The sequence below is a fragment of the Gallus gallus genome, chromosome 4 (genome assembly GCF_016699485.2).
Source record: "Gallus gallus isolate bGalGal1 chromosome 4, bGalGal1.mat.broiler.GRCg7b, whole genome shotgun sequence".
NCBI classification, from domain to species: Eukaryota; Metazoa; Chordata; class Aves; order Galliformes; family Phasianidae; genus Gallus; species Gallus gallus.
The window spans coordinates 64,840,824-64,865,031 of record NC_052535.1 but is presented as its reverse complement, the minus strand read 5'-3'; the positions used below and the strand labels follow the sequence as shown (position 1 = coordinate 64,865,031).

The 24,208-nt window shown below is 41.3% G+C and overlaps 1 long non-coding RNA gene across 1 annotated transcript; it reads left to right on the top strand.

The window, feature by feature from the left end:
• The first annotated feature begins 19,581 nt into the window (after positions 1–19,581).
• LOC124417930 lies at positions 19,582–23,578 on the top strand. The gene is made up of 3 exons (XR_006939277.1): positions 19,582–19,659; positions 22,879–23,007; positions 23,330–23,578. It is a non-coding gene; the product is annotated as an uncharacterized LOC124417930 (long non-coding RNA).
• The last annotated feature ends 630 nt before the right edge of the window (positions 23,579–24,208 follow it).

Genomic DNA, 24,208 nt, shown 5'->3' with positions numbered 1-24,208 from the left:
TTATTTTGACAGTCAGTGACAAAACTGTGTTCCTTCAAGTTGTGGGAACATTGATTATGGTGGTTATAGAGATGAGATAAAGCTATATGTACTTGTTCTGTATTATTTAATGAGTCATTGAAATTAATAACTGCCGTGTTCTTATCTTGTGTTGCAGTTGAGAAGCACATTGGTTTCAGCCAACAGTAAGTTGAAAAGCTGGTTGTTTTGTTAATAGGTCTGTTGCACTTGTGAGCTGTGTAGTCATCACTCAGTCCCCAGAATTTTACTGTCTTCGTACTCTTAAACAATCTTGTAATATCCAGAGGCTATTTTTTAATTACTTGATTATACCCTACTTCTAGTTAATAGAAGTGAATATTTCTGTGTTAGCATTAACATAATTCAATTAATCATATTTTAATTTTATTTGGTGGTAGTTGCATGGAATAATGAATTGATTAGCATGGCAGCATATTGCATCTTTGTCAATGACTGACGTGAAAAATAAAACCGATACTGAAGTAAGACTTTAAGCTTTAATTCTTATAAAATCTCTCAACATTTTATCGATTAATGGTATTAAAATAAAGCTACTGGATTAAACACAACTTAACTCTAATTATACTGTAGCACCTCCTGGCACTTATTGCTGTGGCTTTTGTCACATTCTGACCCTATTCCATTTAAGTTTTTATTTTAAGTACAAAATGATGAGTGTGCGAACTAGTTGATAATTGAGTGTGAAAACTGCTTGATAACTTGCACTGTTCTGCTTTTTCTTTGTTCCTCCTGTAAATTGTCTCCAAAATCTCAGGGTGACCACGGAAGAGACAGTGCTGGTAGAACACAGTGTATGAGATGTGAAGAGCATGGAGTCCACCAAATACTTGATCTTGGTGACACTTAGTTTGCTTTGCTGGTTTTACTCAAGGGAAACAGAACTTCTGAAACATGCCGTTGCCATATCTGTCCCTTACTCATGAGCAAGACTCATGGCTCTGCACTACATTCCCTGATAAAAGCAATAAAAGCATGTGGAGAAAGACTTTCAAAAATAGTAGAGCACTTTCCAGTTCTTCTTGAGGTTGGATTTGTCTTATTTTTTTTCTTTCCAAGCTTAATGGCTAAATACTTTTGGCAAATGGCAAATTGTTTGTTCAGTTGCCATAGGTAAGTATCATAAAAATGTTCACAGGTAGATAGATATTTCACACCAGTGTTCACTTCCCTCCTAATTTTTTCAGCTCAGAACTATTTCCATCTCCTTGTCCCCCTAGCAACACCACTCTGGTCAGTCAGGAAATCCCACTGTTACAAAGTAGGCCAAAGAATTCACTTCCCTCAAGAAGTCAATCTGATTGATTTTTCTTTCTGTCTCTATTGATTACAAACTTCAAATAACATTGCTATTGTCATAGTTGCCTCAATAAGGGAAAACGGAAGGGAGATATAATAACTGTCTTCAGGTATGTAAGAAGGACAACAGCAAACTTTTCTTCTCATCCGTGGCGGATGAGGCAAAAAGGTCTAGGAGGCTGAACTGCAACAATAGCAATTCACATTGGACAACAGGAAAACTGTTCTCAGTGATGAAACGCTGGAAGACATTGCTAATGGGAATAAAGGTTCTGTAGGTTTGGTGGTCTTCAAATTGTGTCTGCACAAATGTGTCTGTCAAAGCAGCTTAGAGGCTGCTGACATTGCTGGGCACAGGTGGGGCAGTTGAGTTACCTTCCCGTACCGGACAATGCTACAGGTGAAAAAAATGCCACCACTAGATGATTCAGTGTACTGCAAATAAATATAACGAGTTAATGAAATGATAAAAATAATTATGTTAATTAAGCAGTACCAGTCAGTGCAACTTTTCCCAAAGGATACTTTTGCCCGCAGCATGAAACAGAGCATTTTCAAATGTAGCATTTTTCTATCAAGTCGCATGGGCACAGGACAAGGAATCTAGCGAAAGTCTCCTTTCATGGTCTGCCAGATAAGAGCAACCCCACTTCCCATGTCAGACCATCCCAATCCTGCATGATCTCCAGAGCCCCTTCTGACTTCTTCACATTGCAGTGGGAAGACCTTGTGCCTACGTGCTTTGTGGCATTCATGCAGCTTCATGGGCAGCCTTAGCCTGCTCCGTCTCCAAGCCAAGCACAGAGCTTTCCCACACCTCCAGCATCCAGACTGGTATTTTTCTGTTACACCACAGGTTGAATGTCTTCATATTCAAGGTGTCCCAGTGCTGGCAGTAAAAGCAGCTGAGACTCAGGCGGTTTGGTGGCTGTTGTCAGACGTCTCAGCACTGCGTGCTGAAATGACATCTCGTCATCACATGCAGACAGGAAGCAGCAAGCAGGCGAAAGAGAAAATATAACAAAAAGGATTTCTGTGCCTGCCAAGGGAACAGTCCATGTGCAAAATCCTGGCTGCTGAAAAGGTAGGCAGCAGAGTCAGAAATGACAGCTTGGGATTTTCAGTACTCTCTTCTAATCTGAATTTTCATGATGTGTCTATTAACTAATAACATGTAGGTGAATGCAAACGTCACGTGAATATCCTTACAGGTTTCCACCAATTAGCTTTTTCGAACTGGCAAATTTCTACATCTACTTCTGCATTCATGCATCCAGATTTCAGCAAGCTCTATCACACTGCAAGCACATCACGTTTTCTCTCTGTTTTTCAATGGATTTTTTTTTTTTTTTAAACAAGAAAGTCAAAATGTGCAAATTAAAATGAACTCCCTTTTTAGCTTGCAAGTGGAATAAAAATTACCAACATTGTTCTCCATTCATTTCACCTCTGGATCTAAATTCACACCCTTTTGCTCTTAAAAAAAAAAGAATTCCATACATTTACTTTGTGACAGTTGTAGTAAACTGTAACACTTAGAGAAGACCTTCTGTGTTCTCTTTTAACACAGGTCCTGTTCCCAGTAAGAGTTACGCATAAGCAAAATGGAAGTCATGCTAGGTTTTGTGGTTAAAAATTCCTCCAGATTTTAAGCACTGAACTGATCATAGGCTGAAAACTTCTACAAAAATGAAAATCCCACGAGTGTTATCAAACTCACAGCTTTCCAAAATATGTTGCCATCTTTTGAAGCAGCCAATCTTTGAAAGAAAATTTCAATGAAAAATTCCATTCTCCTGGATGAGAAGGATTTGGAATTTTACATTTGTCACCTGCCTAACCAGTTCCTAAGGCACATTATGAAATCATTGCTTTTAGTCACAGATGCTGGGAAGTTTGGGGAGGAATAAGCCATCCTACAGAGAGCACCCCATGCACTGTGACTCAAGATTTCTCTCTGAGGAATGCTTTGAGGTGTTTCATTGCTTTCTCCTGTATCTCTTATTTTACTTCGGGATGCTTTTCATCCATAGTAACTAATCTATGTGAATATGCAGGTCCTTCAGTAACAGAGAAACTCTAATACTGTTTTACATGGAGACCTTTAGAGAAGATGAGCACATCAAACTAGTGTGGGACCATGGGCAATGCCTGCTGCAGCAACAATGCAGTGCACTATAGGTGAAGGGCAAAGCAAACCAGTTTTGGTGCAGAGGAGCTGACATTCATAATGCAAATAGTTATGGAGGTTTTACTTCAGACTAGTTCTGACCTGGCTCATTCCCTCTTCCATAGCTGGGTTCCAAGGGGTGTGTTTCTGTCCCAAAAGAAACAAGTCTGTCCTCTACAATGCTGCTACAGAAAGCATGCTAAACTGAGAAGTTCAGCTAGAAAGGGCACTCCTGATGTGAATGGAAACACTTGCTTGGCGGCACTCTGAACTGGACATGGTAACCTTGATGAAGAAGTCATTACACCACAATAGAATCATAAAATTATTAAGATTGGAAAGGCCATTAAGATCATCTAGTCGACCCATCAACCCATCACTGCCATAGTGCTCAACCATGTCACTCAGTGCCACATCTAGCTTTTTCTTGAGAGTCTCCAGGTCTGGAGACTCCACCACTTAAGAGTCCTGTGGCAATATATGCCATTCTGGCTAAAGTCCTTCTTCTTCCAGCCTAAGCTCAGTGTTACTGGAGTTGACTAGTGCATTTATCCTGGCTGTTACAGTACTGCTAAACTAAGTGATCACTCCCTGGCATAAGTAAGGGGTTATCCACAGTAGTTTGGCTTCATCTCCAGTCTCCAGTCACATTCATACAAGTCAGTACGAAGCAGGTGTCAAAGTATCTTCACAGACCTCAGATGTGGACGTCCTCAGTGGGGATAAGTAGCAGCAGGCAGTGGTTACTGTATGGGAGATATGACTGCCCTAAACTTGGGCTTTTCAGGCCTGTGGAAAGTGGAACCAACTCTACATTTCCAACATTCACTGTGGCAACTTCTCATCCAAGGAGCAACAACTTTTTACAATGTGATTATCTGATTATTCCTGTTCTTTGGACTGTGGTTATTTCTCATGGGATCACCCACACTGGGAAAAACAGGCATTGGCTAATGCAAGCTTTCAGCTGAGGTAGAGAGATGGCTGTTCCATCTGCCAGTGAATGAAATTAACAAGCAGTGAGACCAATTTTCTTTCACGTGGAAATGTCTACACAGGATTCTAACAGGGATTCCTTCACCTTTTCTTAATTTGCAGGTCTGATGACCCTATAACTCTAGGAATGCACATGCAGGCTTACTCCCATCCCCTTCAGTACCAGTGTGACTGCACTAATCTCTATTTTCTCTGACAGTGGGGAAATGCAGCCATTCTGACACAAATTAAATGCATCCTTCATAGATAAAGCAGCCACTGCAGCTTCCTGCATGGAGCCCAAAATTTTCATCCTATTTAATAATCAGATACTGTAAAATGGCATTTTAAATGTATTCACAGCTTTCAAACATCTGGTGCACACTACTGATGTGCAGTAGACGACTAAGTTGTATTTATTTTGGAGCATAATGCCACAGCCTGGCTATTTAAGAGAGAATATATCACAAAGAACATCCCAAACAAAGGCTTATTGGTGAACTTACCTGCCACTGCCCTTTATTCATCTGTTGAAACAGTATATGTACGTTTGCACTGCTTGAGCTACTCAGCAGCAAGCAAAGCCATCAGCATCCTGCTATCGTTGGTTTTTGCCTCATCTATTCAAAAAAACACTTACATGGGTGTGCAGTACAGAACTTTCTTGTGTTTCAAAACTGCTGGCAAAGGAGAGGAGGTTTTGTCAGAAGCATTTTTGGACATAATAGCTATTTACATATACTGTGTCTAAGCAATTGAAATACTTACTTTTCTCAGTTTCAGTCTGAACATAAAATATTTAATGCTTAACAGTTTATGGGAAAATAACAGTACCATGTCTTCTCCCTTTATTTTAATTGATTTTGTAATTGATTATTTGAATTTGCATGTGTTTTAAAGGTATATTTTAACCTGAGTGGGCATTTCAGTGAGCAGGTACCGAATGTCTGCATTTGGGGTTTGAGATGAAAGAGTTTGCTTGTATCAGCAACCCAGCATTCATGCCATACAGAACAGTGAACACAAGGGCCTCGAAAACAATAATAACTTATAAATCATCATTCATACCTTCACTACTAGAAGAATCTCAAACAGGAAAAAAGAATGGAAACAATTTCAATAAAAGATAAAAAACTGCCTGTGTGGTATCAGATCATAGGAATAGCCATACAGTTTGAGCACGCAACAGTGCTCAGCAGTCGCAAAGTCAGTATTTGAATTTGAGAGATTTGTTTTCCATAAACTTATTTGGATTGAAATCAGTTTTATTTCTATCCTTAACAATCAAGTCCTGTGCTCCTGATCCAACAATTTGTTTTCTCTCTCCGTAGTGCTGATACACTGGTAATATCTAAGCTTCCTGCTACAAGTTTTTAAAATACTGACACACCATTCACTTTCTTCCAGTCTTCTGGAAATGATTGGAAGTTTTCCAGCACACTGAAATTCACTGTTTCTGCTCCCCGTTTCTCTTCAGTCAGCTGCCTTAAAAATCACAGGTGCAGTTACCCAGACCTGCTGATTTTAGATGTTTAATCTTTGTAGCTGCTGTTTAACTTCTTCTGGCTCCATGCTTGGAATGACAGTCCACACACAGAGCTGCAGTATCACCACATTTAAAATAGTACAAATTTGTACACGTACTGGACCAAAGCTTTATCACTTGTAGCCCAGTAGAAGGATTAGCACTATATCTGAGAGCTTAGACTGGGCTAATACACTGATCTACATCATATACATACATCTTAAAATTGAGCTTGTCTTTTATTTTTTATGAAAAAATAAGCTTTTTGCTGTGAAAGCTGAAGGAAAATCCTATGAATACAAAATGGATGTGTGCCTGAAGCTGAAGGGAGCCATGGGCAGCTGCTTGGAGAAGCTGGGGGTACTTCAGTCTGTCACAGCCAGATGTGAGCTCTAATGGTGAGAGATGCTAATCCTTATCTCACAATGGGTAATGACCTTGCCCTGGAAGAGGAGACACCACTTTACTTGTGTCATTGTGTTACAACAGCTATCCCTCTGATGTTTTCCATGTAAAGAAGCCGTAGGAGAGTCATGGCCCTACCATACCCCAACCCTTCTGTGGCCCAAACTCTGTGGCCCAAAGTCTGATCCCTCCATGATGTCTCCACACCTATCACTGACACTGTGACTCTGAGCAGGCAGAGCTGAACAATTTCAAATGTCATATAAATGCAAATTAAAATGGAAAAAACTGATTTGTTCTGGAAGGGATACCTCACTGTCCTCTAACCTAATTAATGGTGTTGTTTCCACTCTCTCTTCCCATTTGCCTTCATAGGTATGTTTTACTCCTTAGTGAGGACAACAGTCACCTTGCACAGTGTTGTCTTTGCCTTTCCAGTCACATTGGTCATGTCTCTATTTGCAACACCATTTAGGAGCCAACACATATCCAGAGCAAGGGACATATTCAGATTTCTAGACAGAGCCAAATAGCTTCTGCCCTGGCACTGCTTTATTTGCAAGCAAGTAAGAAGAGTTCAGTAGGGATACAGGTTTAAGCATTACTATAGACAGCCAACACTTTGTTGACACCACAGTTTACGATGAGAAAAAATAGTAAGGCCGCTCTGGGTCACAGTTCAGGTAATGATAAAAGTTGCATACTGTCAGTCGTATTTTGTTTAATGTTGTTTACTTCAAATACTTAGTGCTGGGCACTACATGTTGCATGCAAAACCAAAAAATAGCTCCTTTTAATATTCAGTACAAGACATCTGACTTAAGAACTCCCCAGCATACAGGTCATGCTATAGCATTTGCCTTTGAAGTGGAACATAACTACAGCTAATAGGGAATCCTTTGGTGGAGCAGTTTCTCATGACAAAATGCAGACTCATAAGCATGGAAATTTTTCATGGAAATGTATAGGGTAAGAAAATGGTTTATGACCAGGAGAGAAATTCTGGGACAGAGGCAGACCCTCAAATGTGGGTGAAGGGCTGACTGGGGTGGCAGGAGTGCGGGCCTCTCTGGTGGTATCAGTGATGTATCTCGGGCAATGAAGCACAGTCAAGTGCTCATCTGGTGACTGAAAATAGAAGTTACATTGTTAGACGCAGGTAAAGTTTTTCAGTACAGAACTGGCTGTAGGTGTTGCTGATCAGGAGTGGGTAAATTTCTGGGTCTGACAAATGAATTCTGATGACAGTGAGTATTATCAAGCTTCCACAGTGGATAAACTGTTGGTCTTTTCCCGGCTAAGAGAATTTACCATGCTGAATTACGTTTGTCACCTGTAATAAAGGAGCAGTGTTTTTCTTGTCCGCATCTGCAAGTTACTCAACCACATGCCATTATAGCAGAAAGAGGCTGTTCATTACAGAGCTTAAGAGCCATAAACCAGAAGCACTGGAGCTGTGACTGAAGGTGTTTGTGGAGAGACCTAAAATTTAACATCACCAAAGGGGCTGTGGGAAAGGGGCAAGAACAAATATGCTATGATATTGCCACATCTCATGAGAGAAAGTTTCTCCTCCAGCCAAGCTGCCACCATGCACACTGGTTCAGCCATGGAGGTGGTTGAGCCCTGGCAGCATAGACTGGGCTGCATCTGAGTGAATGAGACCATGAATAGCCTGGCAGATGGGCTGAATGATCTCTGAGAGATAAGGGTTATGTCCTGCCAGCTCCGGGTGCTGGCACAGCTAAAGTGACAGTGCCCTCACCAAGCTGGCAAGCCCACAGATCATCATTAAATGGTACCTGTGTAATAAATCCCTTCTGATAAATGCTAGATCCATGGAAAAATCTGTCTTCAGGCAGATTTGCCTTTTTTCTATCAAAAGAATTTGGAAAAAAGAACATAAGGTTGCAACTTGACTGAATCTTGATCCTAACAACTCTCATTCATGACAAAATCAGAGGTAACTTCTCCCATAAACGGTTCTAATTTCATTACTTAACAAATTTCAGACAGAGGTACTGGTAAATGTTTATCCACATTCAAAAATTACCCAGTCACAGAAAACTTTCCCTAATCCCTGAGACACTTCTGAGCATTATCCCTAATTGAAGCAGCACACATTGGCTTGCAGTGAAGTCACCAGGTAGGCTGAGGGGCACATAATTCTCCATGTCCTTCCACATCAAACTTGTCATGTATCTGAATGATGAGCCCTCAGAGGTGCTAAAAACTCTGAACTGCTTCTGGAGGTCAAAGGGTCAGTCCCAAGTTTCAGAAATGGTTGACCCCTTTGGCCTCTGTGCTTCACAATACAAGGGCAAAGGTGTAGTTCCTTTAGCTTTCTTTCTCCTTTTTTTCCTGGGAGGACACTTGTATAGGAACACAGTGTTTGTTTTCTCATCTCTACAGACAAAGCAATGAGCCTTTTCCTCTAGATAAGTCTCCTGAATTGCAAGTAGCTAGCATCAATCACTGCACCTCCCTTGGAAGCAACTTGCCCTTTACCTGGCACTGGGAAGACTTGCACTGTTGTACCCCAACAGTACCATCCCAGAGTGTTGATCATTCTTATGACCTCCTGCCTTGTTTATTTACACTACAGAAGGAATGGATTAATCCTTCAAACATTGAAATGGTGAGGAATCTCTCTTTCATTCACTTAAACCATGACTGCTGCACTGCAATATGTTGCTGTCCAAAACAACTACACCTGAAAATACACGTCTAATTTGACATATGTTCACAATGAAGTGCACTTAACTACAAAGCCATATATGTCTGAAGGTATAATTGTTGCTGGAGGAATATCCGAGCCTTATCGCCACAGGCTCTGGAGATCTAGAAAATGCTCAGCAGCCCAGTGACATAATAGTGATTAATAATACCTGCTTTTCTAAAGTATCTTTAACACACTTCAAAGGGGGTAGCAAGAAAGGTCCTTCCTTTGAAAATTAGATTTCCTTTTCAGACATGTAGACAAAAACAGAGAAGCATGTGTGTAAAAACTTGGCACTTTGTGCAATTTATTTATTTATTTACTTGCACTTACCATAAATGATATCAACAACAGTTCACATAGAATCAAGTAGACTAATCTGATGTAAGGGATTTTGAGACAGCAAGAAAAAATAAATGAAATTAAGGCATGTGTCAATCAGAGACTTGAAGATGTACCAAATAATAGAATCCCAGTAAGTCTAGATCTCCCAAAAGGTCAGGCAGTATCAACACGGCTGAATAGCAAACCATATTGCAATTGCTTGTATAGAACACTTACGGACTCTGTGAGCTTTAGAAAAGCCTTGAGTTCTTGTGTCAGGACTCCAGCCCTACAAACGAAGAATGATCACTTCAGAAAGTTTTCCCCATGGAGGAGGAAAGGCCTTTTGGTTGTGAAAACACTATAAATGTCCAGTTTGCTTATGCTTTAGGCTTTCAGTTTTCAATTTGCATAGCAATTTTTATGTCCAAGTCAATTTGGATTCATTTTGAGAGTAAGACTTTGTAAGGTGCTCTATCAAATGTTGTTGTTATTTTAATTCAAATCACAAACCACCATGTTTTCCTCAGCTGCATGTTTATCAAAAGAATTAAGAGCCACAGAAGAAAAGCTATCAAGTTCCCCGAGCGAGTTTTGATTTGTATGAGAAAATGCTTGCAAAACTTCGTTGTTATTAAGTGCTGCTGAACATGAAAAGGTGATGAAAAATTAGGCGACGTCTTCCTGATTTCAAATGTGTAACTCAGAGACGAAGGGCGCTTTGAGGACACATCATGCAGACATTGGATCTGTGAGCTTGACATTAATCGTATTTTTTTCTGTCATGCTTCACGCTTGCTATATTGCTGCATTATTTGCATTATGCAGTAAGCCACAGTCATAAACAAATATATCTGAAAATCTGTATTGAGACGGCTTCAGGAACTCCTTGAAGACATAATTCATCCTGCAGCACTTAGAGGTGTTGGAAAACTGCTGGTAATTGTTGGAAACATTTTCAATGTTGCAGCAATTTCACTCTTCTCTCACCTTTTCTTTCACAATCACTTTCCTTTAATTGAAAGTCTTATTATTTTAGAGTTGCTTGTAAAAAGCATTCTGCAAAACCACATTAGAAAGGTTTCTTCCAAAACTCTGTCTGCCAGAGACACACAACATACACAGAAGGAAAGTTAATAAAATATTGCATATCTGAATCCAAAGGTTCACGTTTCTTTATGTATATATATATTTTTTTTCTGCAGGAAATACACTCTGCAGAATCCACCAGCCCCAGATGTATGACAGCTTAATAAGCAGGAAAATGTAGGAACCTGGAAGCTAACCAGACTCCCCTCAGGCCCTCATTTTTGTTGGAATGAATGCTGGGCTGAGGGCTGGCTGCCTTGCTTTCAGGGCTCCGGAGGGCCAGGGCCAGCCTTGTGCAGCACCACACAGAGTGATCTGCACTGGGCTCTGAGGGGGGCTGCTGGAAAGGGCCTCAGCTCTCTAGTTTCTAACCAGGAATTATGGAAATTGTCTCAAAACGTGGTCTTTGTGGCACAGGAGTTAAGAGAAAAGTGAGGAAAGAGCCTGTGCAGTTCACACGCAGGAGGTCATTACCGCTGCCCTTTCACATATGGACCTATGCTCCTGTCACTGGCCGCAGTCCTGTTCTTTAAATTGACCCCGTACAATCCCAATCCACTTGAATAAATGGGATTCAAGCAATACGCCTGCCCACAGGCTCCTCTATTTCACCTGGAGGAATGCATGCAGTTACTTGCTTCCTTTCTTCCAGCCCTAAAGCAGCAATGCAAGAGGTGAGGACGGACGACAGTGGCTCATTTACAGCACAGCGCTGCTTTCCAGGCTTGAGCGAGCTCCTGGCAGCTCTTTGCAGGGTCACCGCGCCTGGCACAAACTCAGCTGGTTTTGCTAATATTTGAGGTTGCAGTGGGATTCTCATGGGGGAGCTCCTGCTGCTCCATCCCATGATATTAACAATGAAACAATGCTGCCAAAGTACATCAGCCAGAAGAGGATCTGCTAGAATCGTTAGTTCTATAATCTGACATCAGTTTTTGTAAACTTTGTCTGTCTAATGTGCCCAGCGGGATTTTGCAGAGGTTAAATCCTCCTCACATACAACTGCGGCCTTGGCTTTTGTTGGCAATTTATAAAAATGTGACTAATGCCACAGCTTCTCACTTAACAATCTCCTAAAACCGTGAGCAGGAATCTCACCACTTACACATACATTATATTGATGTAATCGGAATATATATCATATTACTAAATTACCCCTTGTTCTTTTCATTCGATTCGTGTGTTGTCACTTTAAAACGTGTGCCGAGTTATTAGCATGCAACTTAATCTTTAGCACATTATCCATGAGATTTAGACGCCATGCATGCTCTTTTAATTTTGGTTATAGCTTCTGCGACATTTATACTTACTTTCCCCTTTTCCTATGCTGATAAGTTAACAATGCCCCCAAGCACTCTGCAGTTTATGTGTTTGTTTCCATGGAATTACATGTCACGTGTTACAAGGAAATATATTTATCTGGAGACTTAATAGCTGTTTTGTTTTGCTTTTTGGTTTTGGTTCTTATTTTTATCTTGCAGATATCAATAAAACCAAATCTCCCTGTTTCCCTTTTACATTAAAAAAAAAAAATGCAATTCTCTTTCTGCTAATGATCATTTTTAGTGGTGTTTTCCATCCCTCAATTTAATAGTCACCTCCTGTGTTTACAACTCCTTCCTCGCAGAACAAAGCGTCTCATCTAGGCTGAGTCTATGACAGATTGTCCCTTTGCTAATGGGGGTTCTGGATACATGGCTGAAACATTTGCCTCAGAAATGGATTGCCTGAACCTTAATTCTTCCCACTTCAAAGCCTGGGGGTGACCAGATCAATTCACAAATATATCTTCCTTTTTTTTTTCATTTCCTTACTGTGTCATCATCACATGAAACTTTTAAAGGGTTAGATCAGAAATAATTAGGAAAATCTTGTTTATAATGGAGTAGAGAAGTGAAAAAAAAACAAACAAACAAACAAAAAAACAAAACAACAACCAAAACCCTGAAAAAACCCCAACAAACCAAGAGATGAAAGCGACCAAAAGCAGATGGGTGAAGTTTCCTCTGCTTAAAGGATAAGAAACAGGTCAAACAAAGCAGGCAATTCATGTGTGCCTGGGAAAGTTTTCCTAAGGTTTGCAGAGGCACAGAGTTGCTAGGAATATTGCAAACAGGACAAGTTACTTTCTCCAAGTTGGACGTACACCACAAGTCAATCTGGGGAGCAGTTCCTCCCATTCAGTTCTCAGGAGCATCCCATCCTGAATGCCCACAGCCCTGTTCTTTTTTTCTCAGCAGATGTAATAATATGGGTAAAGCCATCATTGCTTTTAGCTTTTGACAGTTATTAATGAAGACACTGATTTTTGATGCTGGTGTCTGGCAACTACAGCACAATGACTTTTAGGGGCAAAAGTGAGATATCTTTGTGACAAGACTGCTTATACCTACATTCGTCTAATTGAAATCAGGCCTTGGTCCCAGCCATGGGTCAGTCCTTAGCGTGACCAACAACCCAAGACAGACCTGGGAAGAGATATATTTTGGCAGCAGAAGCTGCAGAGACCCCAAGTTCTGCAAGACCTGCAATTATGGAAGAGGGAGTTGAATGATCCTGTGAGCCTTCCCATGAGTCATCGCTCATATTAAAGGTAAAGATCTAAGGCTTAATTTTAGACTCTAACCAAGCACAACCATGTGCCTCTCATTTAGATCAGATACAGTCTTTAATCAGTGCCGACTACTGCCAGAGACATCAAAGTCCCAGATACTGTAGCCTTCCCCTGGGTCATAGGTAATGCTCCAGTTCCTTAACACTGCGTGGGGGAAGAATTCAACACTGAACTTTGTGGACCCTCACATTTTAGCATCGTTCTGAAGACAGTACTTCCACAGAGGATGAATTTTTGACCTGGGTCATCAATGGCTGAGAAATCTTGCACAATTAATTTTGGGAGGGTTTTTAGCTAAATGCTATATAGCTAAATGGTTTTTAGCATTCTGCGCTAGCTGGGTGGGAAAACTGCAGTGCTGTTTACAGCAAGAGGCACTGGTCATATGTTGTTTCTTTGTCTAGGAAACCCAAGAAGTCGCTTTTCAAAACTTCAATTTTGCCACAGGCTGTGTTCTCAGAGAACAACGATGTATTTGAAGGAAAGTTATATACATGCAATGTGAAGACCAGTAAAGGCGTACTGGAAAGGGATTTAGGCCCAGCACATAGTTTTGCAAAAGAAACTGGAACATCAGTCCATCTACAGGCTTAATATTCTAAAGGAAAAAAAAAGGATTGTCGCTCATTTTCTGCACGCTTTTTCCATGTGTAAAAACGAAATGTGACTTAAATGATAATTCTGTTGGTTTAAGCTCCTAATCGCAGTGTTTATCTGGGTCCCAAATTTTCACCGTAATAATAATGTCAAGGAGGGGTGAATAACACAGCTCTCAGCAGCACAGTCATGCTAGCAAAGGCTGCTTGACTAGCAAAATTGTTCTTGGTATTGCAGCTTTGTTCAGCAAAGTGGAATAAGGTCCATTGGGAAATCATTTATTCTGGTGCAAGAGTTGGGGTTTTTTTTTGGCACATCTCTGCCAAAAAACAAAAAAGACATTTCTGGGATAGACGAAGACTTTGCAGCGAATCCATTTCTCACAGAGATGTCTTACAATTCTGCATTGTACTTGCATGTCTTGACTCTAATGACATTCTAGTTAAAAGAAAAAACATTCCCTGCTGCCTGGTTTGATTTAGCACAGAAATTAGATACAGTTTGTTTAAAAAAGAGCTTTTAATTGTAGCTGAAAATAGAGTGAAATGGCATAAAAACTGATGTCATGGTCCAAAAATATGATTCTATTTTGAACATCTAAACGGTATCTTTTCTTATAAATGTTTAGATTATCATAAAAGTAAAAGAGAATCAGAAGAACAGTGAAACTGCTCTTTTATAGATTGGGAGAAATCTATAATAATTTGCTTAACAAAAAGATGCCCTCTAAAGATACACTTGCTTGTTAAAATTGAAATACCTCTTGTATCTGTTGCATTTTTGTCTAAAAAGGAGTTAGCAAACATTTTCCTTTTTATCCAGCTGCATTCAATCAGATAGTTCAAGAAGGCTATAAATGAATATAAATTAAAGTTGTCTGTGGAAAACATAGGCTGTGAATATGAATTAAAGTTATTTGGAGAAAATACAACATATAGGTTGAGGATTTTCAAAAACACTATACCTGAGAATATACTAATGTCTACTGGCTCAAATGATGCATTCCCAAGACAGTTTTACTTACGACACTACTTAACGTAGCCCCACATAAACAGTTCACAGAGCTGAGGGGACAGCCTTCTGGTAACATCCTCTACAAGGGTGGCCACATAGACAAGGCACAAGCAGCACTGAGACAGCTGTTACGGGTTCTCTGCCATATGTTGGAGCACAGTCAACAGCCAGCGCCAGGAAGAAATTGCTCTTGAAACATTTAATGCTGCCTGCCTGTTGTGCAGAGCTTTCTGAGGCCAGACCCTAGCTGCAGCTGTAGGAAAGGTAATCCAGTGGTGTTTCTAACTGCTGGGGGAGCCATCTCCATATTCTCCTGCCCAAAAGGGCAAACAGCTGGGGAACTCTATGCACCATTGGCCATCAGTTATTCAGTGCAGATGAGATGGGAAGAACATTCTCTGTACCTGTTCTCTCTGATAGAATTCCTATGAAAGAGAAACTGAAATTTATCGCAGACATCTTCAGTAGAAGGAAATTAAAAAGTCTGTGTGGGACCACAGTCTCATTGAAGGAACTGAAAACTTTATCGGAGGCAGTGGCCAGATGCTGTCATATAGGGCATTTGTGGAAATGGCAAGAGAGGGCATCTGCTACCCACAGACTTTGTGCTATGTTCTCCAGTTGGGCAGTGCTGGGTGCTCCTAAATCCCAGTGCCATATGGCAACTGCAAGGCCCTTTTCATGTCCCACTGAGCAAGGGGACCCAAAAAGCTGCATAAGGCTATGCCATCCACAGCTGAAAGCTGTGAAGTGTTATGAAGGCCAGGCAGCTGATATTGGTGCAAAACTTGGATAAATCTGTGCCTGCCATGATTCCACATCTAAATATTTTGTTAGCACTGCTTCATATTTATACACAGAGGAAGCTCTTTTTTGTTCAACATTGTCCACCTTACTGTTCCACCTAAAGGAAATGACTGTTAACTCTTGAGACTGAACAACACATACAACCTCCATCTCATTTCAGCCCCCTACAAGTGAGGTATTATCAAAACCAGTTATTTAATTTACTCTTTGAAGAAAGACATCTCTGGAGGATGGTTTGTTCCCTGCTGCAGGTTGGGTAACCATCACCTCAGAAGTACCTGCATTTCTGCACTGGATACAGAGAGCCTCTAGATGAGACCCAAGTGAACCTCAGCCTCAGCTGGCTCTTTGCAAAGGGAATCCAGTGTAGCTGACCACACCGCAGTATGACATGAATACAAAACAAACGGGCATTTGACACATTGATCCAGGTCTCTGTTATCACTCTGGACATAGGCTTCAGCTTTCTATTTTACCAAGGCAGATAGTATCAGCCAACTATTAAAGCAAAGGCTGAGGGGTGTTGCTAGCTCTGGATATCTCCACTATTTGTTTGTGGAAGGATTTCTGAAGAGTTTGGAAAGGAACTTGAGATGCTAGTGTTCTTCCAGGCTTTCAGGGGTCAAAATGACACATGCTTCATCATATGACCATGTAAGAGAAACTGAGAGACCATCTGTGAAAAAAGATGAAAGAGGAATTCCAAATATTGTTTACCACATTTTCTGAGCATTTCTGCTTATCAGCCCTACAGTGGTTGCACAGTGAGAATTATTAACATGGCATCAAAGTTCTACGTATGAAATGCCCCAAGATTTAACCCCAGGTTGATACCCTGACTCATAGTTAGCAAACAGCACCTGTTAAATTTGTCTTTGAAAGGAGCTATCCTACCATGTTATTTGACTTCTTATCACCGTCGTAAATTCTGTGCACGTCGTCATAGACTAATGAGTGGACATTTACCACCACCACATCCTAATTGCTATACTAATTTCATCCCTGAGACCCCAAACAAATGATCCCCTTTCTGACACATGAACTCAGGCAGACGCCGGGGGGGAAAGATCTCGGCTCTCTGAGGTGTAGCTGGAAATGCAGGCTGCTCCTGAGCTGACATCTGTGTTAACAAAGGACCATATGTGGCCTGCATGGAGAGGTCGATGACAGCAGAGACCACACACTTCACAGACTGCACCTTCATCTCATGTAACAGTGAATATAGGGATAAATGCAGGCAGCAGCGGCCTGGACTGGGCATGGTGCAATTGACCAACTGACACCTGGCAGGGGAGACAGCTCTATGAAAAACAAGAGGTACAGCCTGAGGAGGAAGGACTGCCCCTGCTAAATGCTCCGGCTGCTCGGGTGTCCACCCGAAATGGGGAAGTCTCCTCTAAGTACCTTCATGCCTGGCCTCAGACAGAGACATTGTGGCATTTCCTCTGGTATTAACAGACTCACTCCAGCGGCATAAAAAGGGTTTACTCCTGCGTGGGGCCAGCTCTGGCAGCAAGCCAGCCCAGGTTACTCGCCACTGCTTGTTCTCATCACTTGTACTCCCTCACTCTCGCAGCAGAAGTGTTTGCGAAAGCCACGCAGCAAAACAGATCATGGGCTAGATTAAGGACAAAAAGTAACCTTTCCTGTGGTTCCACAGAATAGCTGTATCAGCAAAACAAAGAACAAGCAGATTGAAGTGCCACAGCAGGGACGAAAAGAGGGATAGAAGGATCAGAACCTACTTAAGCCTATTTTGCAGCCAGTGTCTCACAAACCAATGTGACAAACACAGGCCTGAATGACACAGGTGTGGTTCAGAAAGGAGGCAAAGGCAGATCCTGTGCAATGAACTGTGCATGTTGGCTTCCAGGGGAGGCACATCCCCTCAGGAAGAAAGGGTAAAAGGCTCCTGAGGTGAAACAAAATCTGACTTTTACACTTATGTCATTTACAACCAGGAGCAGATGGCAAAGGATGCTATGTATTTCTGTGTGAACCCCCAGGAATCCCAAACCTCAGCTTTAGCAAGATAACTTTCCTGTCTCATACCAGTCCTGTGTGCTGCCAGGTGACATGTGCTTCCTTCCCAGTGGCAGAGCACTCTACGTCCACTTTATAAGGAGTCTTGGCACCTAGTGTAGGGGAGGGAGGTTAGCTGGTAAAAATTCCTGCAGGGTTTAAGAGAGGTAGAAGGGAAGGCAGGGTTTTTATGCTGCAAGCACCAAGACTTGATGAACTCTGAGGATGCACCTTCATCCAGGCTCTGAGAGTCATGTCCTGGTACAGAGTCCTTTGAGCACATGAAACTGCACACAGGCAGGGATCTGGCCTCATACAGGGCCACCAACTGGAATGAGGGGTTTGCCAGCAGTGTTCTTGAATCTGGGAGTAGAAACAACATCCAAGAGGGAACAACATGAACATATCAGGAAAAAATAGATGTGGTCTTTAGAAGATATTTTTTATACTAATGTGGTTGTTTATGTCAGATACATGCAGGAAAAAAAAAAGTGCAGAAATATCTGGATAAACACTGCACATCTGGGTAATGCATCATTTCAATATCGACTTCCAAAAAGAACTGAGATAAAATAGGAAAAGCAAATGTATCCTAAAACTCTTTTGACTGAATTTGAGTATACTAAACTGTTATGGCCCCACTAAATCTTCTTAAATTCAGAATAGGAGGAAAAAAATGGAGAAGTGGCCACGCCATTTGACAGAATATTGCTTCCTGAGGTCCAAATTCACAAGCTTTCTAAAACTAGATGATTTCATTAATCCGCAGGTGTTGACCTGTCTTACATTGACAAATAACATTTTGATTTCTGGCCATCTTCATGAACAGAGTTTTTATTTCTGGTTATCCAGCCTGAACAAACTAAGCCATCACAATGCAAATTCATCAAGTAACAATTCCAGGCATCCTTCCCAGGATACTGGAACAGCCAACGGCCAATGAGGAGGTGGTCAAAAGTGCCTGCAAAAACTCACTTGCACTGAACAACAGGCTGCATGTGGAAATTTGTGAAGGTGATGGAATCATCTTAATTTGAAAACACTTATATATATCAAAAAGGCTGAAAAACAGTTCTCCAGGTGGAAAAATTCAAATCGAGGATTGGATGACAAATGTGGAGGGCATTAACTTCCAAATGGGGATGCACCCTCAGCTGCCCCTTAGTCCACCTGTGGCATGTACGTTTTTCCTGACATTTATCAGCACTGGGAGCTTGAGGATCATAATATATACTGCATTAGCAAAAATACATAGCTGACAAAAAGCTCCAAAGGCCTCTGGCAGTACAAGATAGCTGTATGAAAATGAAATAAGACTGATAGGAAAATAATCTCGTAGAGACTTTTGGTTACCAAGAACTGTGAAGCTAGATTGCAACGAAAACATAAATATGTGGAAACAAGTTGCATAGTGCTCCAGGACACCGAGGTGCTGCCTTGCTATGGGCTGAGCACAGGAGAGTGACAGTGTCTATGGGATACCCCAAAAGTATTTTAATTTCATAGGAGTTACTCAGAAAAGTTGTGGAGGTGGAACAGAGAGAGGTAATGGAGAAGCTGCTTGCTCTGCGGATCCTTCATGCCACCACCTCGAAGACCAATATGGTAACCGAAAAGTACATTGGTTTCTAATAAGCTCAGTTGCCCACGACTGTCCTGGGAACTTAAAAAAAAAAGAACAGCGGAAATTGTTCAGTTTTGTAGAGAAAGCAGATAGGAAAAAGGCTTCTTGGTCTGTCTGTGAGAAATATTGAGTCAGTCACATGAACCAGCACTCTACTATTTTGAGAACTGCCTTCTCTGAAAGGCTTTGATGCTAATAAATACCCGTTGTTTTTAGGGACAGACACTGATATCCTTGTTCCAGACAAAGTGCTAGAGTGGTGACAAATCTGCCTTGGTGTGCCCATGGAGCCTGGCAGGGCCAGCACTGGGGTGGGATGGAGGCTCCCAAGAGCCTCCCCTTGCTGGAGCTGAGGCCTGAAGGCCAGGCATGTGAGAGAAGCACAGGCTGAGGGAACTGGGCCCTGAGGTAAAGCCCAGGTTATGAACTCGTAAAGGTGAGCAAAGGGCAGCCGACACATTTCCCTAAACTGCACGGGGATGTAAACAAAGTGAGACCTTTTGAACCTGGGAGATGCTTGACAAGGCTCAAAAGGATCCAAACAAGGTCTGACACAGCTCAGTAGTGATAAATTAAAATATGGTAAATAAAGATACTTTGAGAAGTGATGCAACAAGCAAGCGATAAAACAAGCAAGCTTCTCAGTTCATCTACACAGGGAATGCAGAAATGACACCCTCCCTGTTCCCCAAAGCACACATTTTGACGCATGTAATTGCAACCAATTGGGTCTTATTCTTCTTTCTAAGTCTGCATGCAGGTGGATGTGGCTTCTCACTTGACCCCCAAATTCATACAAAACACTGCAGTTTAACGAAAATGCCAAGGGAGTCAACTGGATCTCACGTGGCTTTAATCACCTCAGAGAAATGCCTGACAGAGCTTCTCTCCAGCCGTTTATTTAGATTTCAGATATAGCTGAGAACTGTGAGAGAACATAGAAGGATTGTTTATGAACTGCAAAGCAAAGTTAGTTCTTGTCACAAGATGCAGAGCCTGGATACATTTCCAGCAACGGAGAAATTAATATCCTGTTCGGAACATGCAGAGGGAGCAAGGAAAAGGCTTCTTGGGTTTGCAGGTCCAGCAGCCACTAGTGGGAGGATGAGCAAGGACAAAGAGCAGCTAGATGAGGAAGAAGTCTTTCAGGGAAAACAAACCACAGAATCATGGAATCATGGCGTCGCAGAATGGCTTGGAAGGGATCTTAAAGCTCATCCAGTTCCAAGCCCCTCCCATGGGCAGGGTTGCCATCCACCAGTTCAGGCTGCCCAGGGCCCCATCCAACCTGACCTTGGGTGCCTCCCAGGATGGGGCACCACAGCTTCTCTGGGCAGCTGTGTCTCACTGCACCCCTAGTAAAAAAATTCCTCTGAATTTCTAATCTAAATCTCCCCTCTTCTCATTTAAAACCATCCCTCTGTTTCCTCTGAGATATTTCTCTACAATTGCTTTGATATGTTAAGTTCATTCAAAAAAACATCCTAGAAACAAAATGAAATAAGACAAAAAAATACTTGAGAAGACAGAGTCACAGAATTGAAGAGATTGGAAGGGATCTCTGGAGATCATCCAGTTCAACCCTCTGCTAAAGCAGGTTCCCTACGGCAGGTTGCACAGGAAAGCATCTAGGCAGGTTTTGAATATTTTCAGAGAAGGAGACTCCTTAACCTCTCTGGGCAGCCTGTTTCAGTGCTCTGTCACTCTCAAAGTAAAGAATTTTTTCCTCATGTATATATGGAACTTCCTACATTCCATTTGTTTCCATTGTCCTTGTCCTATTGTGGGATACCACTAAAATAGAGCCTGGCCCCATCCACTTCACACCCACCATTTTAGATATTTATAAGCATTGATGGGATACCCCCTCAGACCTTTCAAACTAAGTTAATGCACAGAATAACAGTACTTTTACAAATGAGTGTTGTAGCTGTAGCTCTCAGCAGTGGCCCAGGCAAGTAAAGCAGTAAGTGATAAAGGCAATAACCATGCTTTGCAGTTCGTAAAGACAAATCTCTTTTCTTAGTAAGACTGTGGGCTATAAAGTAACAAAAAATGTTATCAAGAAGATTAGAGCTTTTATTTTCCACTTAAGCTTATACTGATAAGACAGCTTTTACAATAGTGTGTTATGCATGTGATAATACAAGTTGTCTTTTAAAACAGAATATATTTCAAGCGTCAATGATGATTATATCTAGGCTCTTGACATTTGATGCTGGAAAACTCTTTAATTAATTGGGATAGCAGTGCTGATTTAAGATCACGGCCACAATGGGATTTAGTGAGCATTTTACAAAATTGGATTAAAAAGGAATAAGAGGTACTTCCCACTTCAAGTAAGACCCAGTGCATTCAGTCTGAAGGCTCATATTCCTGAGGGGAATGAGATAAGGTGTCCGCTTCATCTGCATTAATTTTAGAGTAATTCCTGCTAAAAATAACAGAGATTTATTCAGTTAAACTGCATGGAAGACATTAAAATCCTACTATACAGAGATGAAGTCTAAAGATATATGCCTGTCAACTCATCCCAGTTCTCTGCACTCACCCAACCTTAAGTTCTAGTCTGAGGATGCAGAAGTCTGGAGTTTAATAGAACTGATGGCAATAGGACATCCAGAAACCTTCAGCCTTCTAGAAAATCATTCCATCTGGAATACACCTTGCTGTGCCAACAAGATAGATAGCAGCCTTCACACTATATTTTTAATTAATAATAATAAAAAAAGAGTCTGGGAAAATTCAGTTACACTTTTGTAGGCTAAAATTAAGATACAGCAGAGTAATGAGTGCAGATGGCTGCACCATGGTCATATGACGTCCCTGACAGCCAGGCTTAAGAACTGCTGTTCCAGATGAGCACAAGAAGTAGAAATTGAACGGCTTTTCACTTTAAACAAGTTTAACAAACTTTTATGCCAATGATTAGACAGCTTTTACAACAGCATTGGTAAATCAATAGACATTTCTCATAATTTCTCAAAGCCTGCAGGAATCACAGATGAGTTAATTCTGGAACTGCCTGCTTTGCTGGACCTCCCACTTTATATAGAATAGCACTGCTCCACACTAAGATCTATTAATCTGCAATTTAGAGACAGAAAGTAGAGCCTTTATAGAATAACTCATTATCACTGAGTTTATCGGGCGGGATTCAAGCTGGTGTTGATTGATTGCATCAGAAGGGCTTTTTCCTCTCTTCTCATTGGATATGTCACGTTGTAGATAAAATAAATCCCACAGATTATTTATGCTATAAGGGTTTAGAATAAAAAAAAATGTTCATAGCCCTGCAAATAAACTGCTCGAAGCCATTGCACTAGTGAATTTCCAAATGGATTTTCATTCAGATACAAAGATAATGCAAGTCCTTCATTAGGTCACCAGTTGTTCAATGACACCGGCTTAATCTCACCGATAGAATCGATCTATGCGATGTTTATCTCAGTGAGCAGCAACATGGATGTGTAAAAGCAATCTTGGGAATTGAGTAGGTGAAGGATCTGGTCCCCAAACATTATATCACTTCAAGGATTTCAAGCTGAAGCGAGCTTTCCAAAAAAGGGTTTCATATATTTCTCCAAGCTTCAAATTTTTATCCAAATCTGTGTCCATTCTCTGCACAGTTTGCAAATCTCTGTTCTTTCTCTAGCATGTCCACCTACTGCAAGCTGGTTCCAAGCAGGTAATGAGACGAGATGGTGCTCCCTCTCCTGACACACAGCCACAGCACGTCTGAACAACTGAAGAGGGGAAGATGTGAGGCTGGCTGCAAATGCAGGTAAGACCCATGTTGCCTTCAACCCACATACTTTGGATAGGAGTAGAAAAAAGACATAAGAAAGCCCTCTACTGTTTAAAAAACTTCCTTTTTCTCCTATGATGCAAGCAGAATATGGACAAGAGAACTTGTGCCTTTCAGTGCAATACACTGGGGTGTTGGAAAGGTTGACTACGTTATCATTATGACTATTAAAAAGAAATGAAGTGGCAAGGTTAAAGCCAATCCACCTATGTCTCCCTCTTACTATAGCTATGTATAGCCAGGCAAAATAGATGGAGAATACTGTTGCCATTCTGATCTCCAGACATCTAACTTTCAGCTGATGCTGCTGAAAATGAGGCACATGATGCAGGGCCGCGCAAGTGGGGCTTCATGTGATCGGCGATGTGCAGGACAGCAAAGCAGGCCACCAACTGAAACAGCGCTAATCAAGCAGAGCAGGGAGAAACCTGTCACGAAAACAACATCACGTGTTCCTTGATAATGCTTCAGTGGAAACCTCTTGTAGCATATTCTGCACTGCTTTGGCACCCACAAGAAATTAAAGTATAAACGTCCTGAGAATTTATTATATATATATGTGTGTGTGTGTGTGTATATACCTTTCTTTTCCTTCTACAAAAAGAAACCTGGGAAATCTGGAGAGCACTAACATTTTAAGTATTTTGGCCATTCTGTTTTCACTGCTCATTATTAATTTGATGAGGCAAGCACCTGGTGGGAAAGATGAGTTTGAAATGAGGTTTGATTTTGAAACTGTCAGAGTGCTAACAAAAATGCACTCCGTTTTGCAGCAAGGGAAGGATTCACCCATCAAAAGAGACTGCTGTCAGAGATGAAAGAGAGCAAAGAAATGGAGAGAGCCATTTTAAACATATAAGACAAGACTTTCATCTAATGGGGGACCATATGGGACTATGCTATTAACCTTGAAAAAAATTTGACAATAGTGAAAAAGGAAAGAAGTTGAAGAGAAACAACACAAAAAAAAAAGAAGGAATAATTTACCTTCAATAACTTTTCTGATCTGTATTGCCACGTTTCACAACATCTACATCTATGTTTTTCCATGGGTAAAGGCTGTGTCATGTGTCCGCCCCATCTTTCTGTATGCTGGGAGCTGCTGTTAGGAGGTGTGACAGCCTGCGTGATCCATCCCCACTTGTGTTTGCACATCTGGGCAGCGCACACCTGGGCA